At 41.4% G+C, this 6,176-nt stretch overlaps 1 protein-coding gene across 1 annotated transcript in view; it reads left to right on the forward strand.

Annotated features, from left to right (window-relative positions):
* ANKS1B (ankyrin repeat and sterile alpha motif domain containing 1B) overlaps window positions 1-6,176 on the forward strand; it is a 1,383,364-nt gene that overhangs the window by 79,592 nt on the left and 1,297,596 nt on the right. The gene's annotated exons all lie outside the window — the stretch shown is intronic.

Here is a 6,176-nt window from a genome sequence, read left to right on the forward strand (position 1 = left end):
GCCTACAGATGGGCTTTGGGTCTCCACTCTGCACCCTGCCTCATTCACAATGATGTGATTATTTTTTGATACCTGATCCCTTCAACACCTGGTGATCGACACCAGGCTGGTGTGCTTCCTCCAAGTGGACTTTGTTGCTTCTGAGCTAGATGGCCACCAGTTTACCTTCAAGCCCTTAATACCTCAGACGGTATATCTTTTGATAGTCAGGAACCATCAACTTTCTTCACCACATTTTCTTATGCACCCGCTTTGCCTTCAGTGATCATGTTGGGAAGGTGAGCATCAATGAATGCCAGTTTAATAGAACAAAGTGCTCTTGGATTGAGGGAGTACTTGAGTGGAGGTCCAATGTCCATCTGCTGCCTTAATACTAAACCCATAAATGTATGCACATAGATCTATTTCCCCATCATCATTTATAAATATATTTATATTTGTATATGCCTGTATTTAGACCTCTATAAATGCCCTTTGCCGCCTAGCTCTTTCCTCTATTTCCCTTTACTTTCCTCTTGTCCCACTCTCATGCTCAGCCTTCATTTGGGTTTCAGTAATTCCTCTGGGTTACATTGCCCTTGATCATGCCCTACCAGGCCTCTTACACCCTCTTTGCCACTGATTTTGGATCACTTGTTGTTCCCTTGTCCCTGAGTTTGTTTACACCACTTCATTTCCCCCAGCTCCCTCTCTCCCATGTGTCCCTGAAACTGTCGGTCCGTTGTTTTCTCCTCCGGATTGTTTTTCCAGTCTATCTTATCTAGATAGACCTTCAGAGATAATAATATGCACAAAAACAAGACAAAGCAGACAAAGCAACAAAACAACAACAACAAAAACCCAATGATACATAATAGAAAAGCCTGTAAATAATAGTTCAAGGTCTGTTTCTTGAAGTTGATGAGTTTTTAAGATCGGTCATGGAGGTTCATTATGCTATCCCTTCTATTTTGAATATCTTAAATTTTTTTTCTTACTAAAGAGTTGAAAACTTAATTATGTGGTATTTTTGTGATGGGTATTATTAAACTGTCTATGAGTATGTTAATTATGCTTTCATTTTTTTTAGTTAAGGTTAATATTCCTACAATCTAGTAAGAGTAGTCACAAAGATACAAGGAAGAAACACCTTTCTTACTTGCTAGTTATATTCTTGTCATTTCTTTTGCTAAGATTGTGTCAGCGAGGACTCAGATTTCCCCCCAACAGTTTTATTGAGATATATATCACATATCCTCCACTTTCAGATTTCAGTCCTATTTAAGAGAGTTGTATATACATCGTCACAGTCAGTTCTAGAGCCTGCTCCCCTTTCCAGTGCTCATTATTTGCTCCTCATTTCCCTCCCCCCTCCATGATAAGCCATACCCAAAATAAAAATACAAACAACAATGAAAATAAAAACAGCAAATATATATTTTTTAAAAGAAAACACCAATGACAATATTAAATCAGAGAAAAATCTGTGTTGAGAAAACAGGAAATACAGGAAACTAGAACAAATCCAAAATGGGTCACAAGGGTGGTCCAATGACCAGGTACAACCTTATAACCTAATTCCATATGCCATAATCAAGTTTACAATAGTCTTTGTCTGATAGCAAGGCTATTCATATCCCTTGACTGTGGTCAGAAGCTTAACCTAGGTAGGGTGCCTGCAGATGGATTTTGGGCTCTCATTGTTATCCATTGCCTTCTGCAAATTGGGTGTGCACAATTTAAGCTCTGATGCCTTTCCCTCCTTTGGATTTGGGCTTTTGTTATTTATCATCCTTGAATCTCACAGGCTGGTGTGCTTCTACCATGTGCAGTTGGTTGACCCCGCATTTAAATGGCTGCTTGTATGAATACAAGTCTTTAAGACCCCAGAGGTGCAGAATTAAGGCTCTGATAAAATTCTCTTTTTGATCATGAAATTTATTATTAACAATCTTTGGCTCACATAGGCCAATGGGCTTCTTCCATATGGACTTACTTGAAACCTCCCTTGTCTGTTTGCTTTAAGGTAAACCTTTAAGATCACAGATGCTATTCTTTCTGAGACTTGGAACCCATGGGATTCCTTGATCTCACTGTTTGTCTGTGGGGATGCTTTCCTTGGTGTAGGAGTATTGTCGCTGTGGTCAGAGAGTGCTGAAGGAGCCACAGTGATGAAAATTCTTGAAAACAGGTGCAAGTTGGGGGTCATGGGTTGGACTCTGTGCACCTTGCCATGCAGAGCTGTACTGGGGACGCCTTTGCTGGTGTGGTGTGGGGGCTGCACCAGGTCTTGGACTCTGGATCTTGGAGTGGTGAGGAGGTCCAGCAGACTCCTAGACACAGGCACCACAGAAGTTTGCTCCCTAGTCTGGTAGCTGGTGCCACTTGAGATACCGAGGCAATTATTACCCTAGTTCCATATTTGCAGATATGCGTCTTCTGGACATTTCATATTATGGAACCATACAATGTATGACATTTTGTGATTGGCTTCTTTCAACTAAGCATAAAGTTTTCAAAATTCATCCATGTTATATGTGTTAGTCTGGGTAGACTAGAGAAACAAATTCATGGACACACATAGGTATATAAATAAGAGGCTTATATCTAAGAACAGTTGAATATTGAGGAAACATCCCAGCCCAGTCCAGATCAAGTTCATAAGTCTGATATTATCCTATATGTCTGATACCAATCTATGAAGTCCTCTTCAGACTCATGAAACACACGCAATGATACTGAATGCAGGAAGGTCACAGGCCAGTGGGTGCAAAGTCAGTGGTGGTAGAAGCATCTCAGTGCTGGTAGGGGTCTCTTTGTGGCTCTCCAGTTCCCAGGGTTGCATCAGGGTAGGTCTATGTGGCTTCTCCAGCTCCCGGGGCATAGCGCCATGTGTCTTGTCAGTAGATCGTCTCCAAGTGAGTGAGGAGAGAGAGAAGGGTGTCTCCCACCTCAAGGAGGAATTACCAGAGTTCCCAGAATCCTCAGGAGAAGGCCATGCCCACACAGAGGCTCATTGACTATGTTGCGATTGACAGAGTAGACTCCACCCCTTCACTCTTACTCCTTTCAAGTCCCAAATTGACACCAGATTATGTAACTATCACATTATATAACTACTTAATTCATTTTATGAGTAATATTTCACTTCTGAGTTTACAAGTTATAAGATAACACTTTTCTATATCCCTGTGTGCAGAATAAAAGATGGCTACATTTAATTCTATTCTAGGAAGATGGGAGAATTTTATATTTTTCTCAGGGATCATAATTGTAACCAGAAATATCTGTGAGGGAATACAAAGGGCTTCAAAAAGTTTGGGAAGAATGGAATTAAAAGATAATGGAATCTTTCCAGGGACTTTCTGAAGGGCCCTCTCATAGCTAGTATATGTTCATGTTATGTACTGTGGAGTCAATTCCTTTTTATAGTGACCTTATAGGACAGAGTACAACTGCCCAACAGGGTTTCCTAGGCTGTAATCTTCATGGGAGCAAATCGCCATTTCTTTTATCCCCTCATAGATTTGAATAGTTGACTGATCATCAGGCGAGGTCTTAACCACTTGAGATGACCCAATGTGATCTAGGGTAAAAAGCTTAGAGGAAGAGGGGAAATTGAAGAGAATTAAAGCTATGGCATTAAGATAGATAAAGAAAATAAAAGGAAATAAAGGGAATATACCAGACCAGATGACTATTTATTAGGAATAAGAATTCAAAGAATTAGGTAATCAATTAAACTGTACCTTAATTAATTTGCCAATAATTGTTATTTTTTTAGCATTAGCAAAGTTTTGCCTTTAACCTAATACAGACAGACTGAATATAAAATGCTCAGTAATTATTATAATTCCATATGGAATTATGTAATTTTCACTTCCATCCCATCACAAATATTTTCCTTTAAAAAGTGCCACTGTGGCTACAACAGTGCTATTACTCTGCTTTCAGCTCCCAGGACTACAGTTTTATTCCCATTTACAATATTTCTCCTAGAATATTGACTCAGCTGAACTTCAGTGGAACCATGACTTTTCAACACACCACTGCATGCTTCTCCGAGCCCTTTCAGGTCTAAAATGAAATGATTTACTCTTCACATTGCTTTACTTGATGCTCCTCTGGGTGAACTTTTAAAGCTAACACCCTATTAACCAAGTAGGATTAGTATCATAACAGCGAGGTTTTTGAGATTAAAGAAATTTGTTTCTATAGAGAAAGCACAGTCTCTCCAGATGGCATGGAAAACAATCAGCGGTGCTCCGCCTGTCACCTTGTGAAAACTCAAGTCTGATTTTTAAAAAGGAAGAAACAAAACCGAGGAACAACAAGGAATGCCAGGTTAAATACTATTGCCTTCCATTCCATTTCTGCTGGGCAGTGGAATAGCGTCCCTCCCTGCTGATAGTTTGGGAATGAGCCCAATGTTATTAACAAAGAGCCCATGGGGCAGGAGCATGCTATCATTTCCCCAAAGCACGTGGAACAGCAAATGACAGAACGGAGAGAACACGGATGGTCACATATTGCTCTCCGTATTATATTGTTGGGAATTCCACTCTAGGGCTGCCATCACCAGGCGTATCACACCGTTAGATGTCCCCAGCTTGTGCTTTTGCTGTTAGTAACTAGTGAGAACATACATAGAATATTAAAAGTCAGCCCGACTGATTGCTGTAGCACAGGCCACCTAATGAGGGAAGGAGAAACATGGTGGCGAGGAGGCAGACCAGCAGCCTGGAGGGATGGGAGTGGCAGCCAGCCTAGAGAAAAGTTTTTGCCTAGGGGAAATTAAACCATAACCGATTAATGCTTAAAAAAAAAATCTCCCAGTGACTTCCTCTTGACAGGTTCAAGGGCTCATTATATCACATGACACACCAAGGTTCACTAGGAACCTTACCCTTCCTTATTCCTTCCTAAATGTCTCTTGCATTTAATGGCGTATCTGATGTCTGAGTACTTGACTCTGCCCTTCAGTCGGTGCTGTAAACTCTGCCTCCAGGCAGTATTAGCTTCCTTCTCTGTGCGGTATTATAGTTCTAACACGGCACATTCCCTGAGGGTCACTGGTTTCTGTGTGCCATGGGCCGCCTCCCCATCCATGGACTTTGCTCTCCTAAAGGACAGGGACTGTGTTTCATATATCTTCATATTTCACAATCCTATTCCTGTTTTTGGTCTGCAATAAATACTTGAATATTTGTTGAGTGGAAGTACTTGAAGGAAAAAAAACCCGCAGTCTATAATTGTACCACCATGAACATCTCCAATCTCATCTGATCCCAGAAGCCCAACATGGTCAGTCCTGGTTAGTACTTAGATGATAGGGACAATATGCAAAATAAATCCATCCGTTTACTCTTTTTAGAGAAACCATTGTACCAGATTGTTTCCCTGAGTTTATTTTGAATCCAGTGTTGATTATCAATGGAATGAAACAGAAATTAGTAACCTGCTCTGGGACTGGATGGCAAAGAATGTTGTGGGAGCGAGATGATTTTTAGGTGAACAGACACTCCTGGTTAGGGGGGGGAGTCAAACCTGTCAATCAGGTCACAGCCTGATGCTGTGTCTTAGGGGAGACCCTGGGGCCCACCTTCTCTCTCTCTCTCCCCTCCCCTGTGTGCTGGCTGGCCACCAGAGCCCTGCTGGAGCCCTGCCAAGTTTCCACCGGCCTTGGATCCACACAACTCGGAATTCACGTCCGTGACCCTCCTGCAGTCTGCATCAGTGCCTCTGGCTGCGGGAGTCTGAAGAGGGGCTTAGGAACTGGTCTCAGACTTACAGACTTGAGTTGACTGAGGGAGGGTGCTTTCTTGAAGATAGTTACTTCTTGATATACAGCTCTTTCTTAGACATAGATGAGTGTCACTGGATTTGTCTCTCTAGTCCACTCGCCCTAACACTCATGCCAACTTATCCTAAGATTCCAAGGGCACCTTGATATAAAGGGGAAGACAATGGAAGGAATTTAGCTCAACAACAACAGTCCACCCAGTAGATAGTAGATTGCATTATTACAAAGCGAATGATCATTATTTGTGGTTCTGATCAGACTTTCCTTGGAAATCATCTAAACCACATGTGGTGGGGTTTTTTTTTTTTTTTTGGCTCACTATGTATTGCTTTTTTGGGAGGGTTTTATTTAGGGAAAAGTCACAAAGAAGGTAATGGTAACATGGATTTTATTT

Source organism: Echinops telfairi, unplaced genomic scaffold, assembly GCF_000313985.2.
Source record: "Echinops telfairi isolate 266 unplaced genomic scaffold, ASM31398v2 ScPeMD7_2;HRSCAF=8, whole genome shotgun sequence".
In the NCBI taxonomy this organism is placed as follows: Eukaryota; Metazoa; Chordata; class Mammalia; order Afrosoricida; family Tenrecidae; genus Echinops; species Echinops telfairi.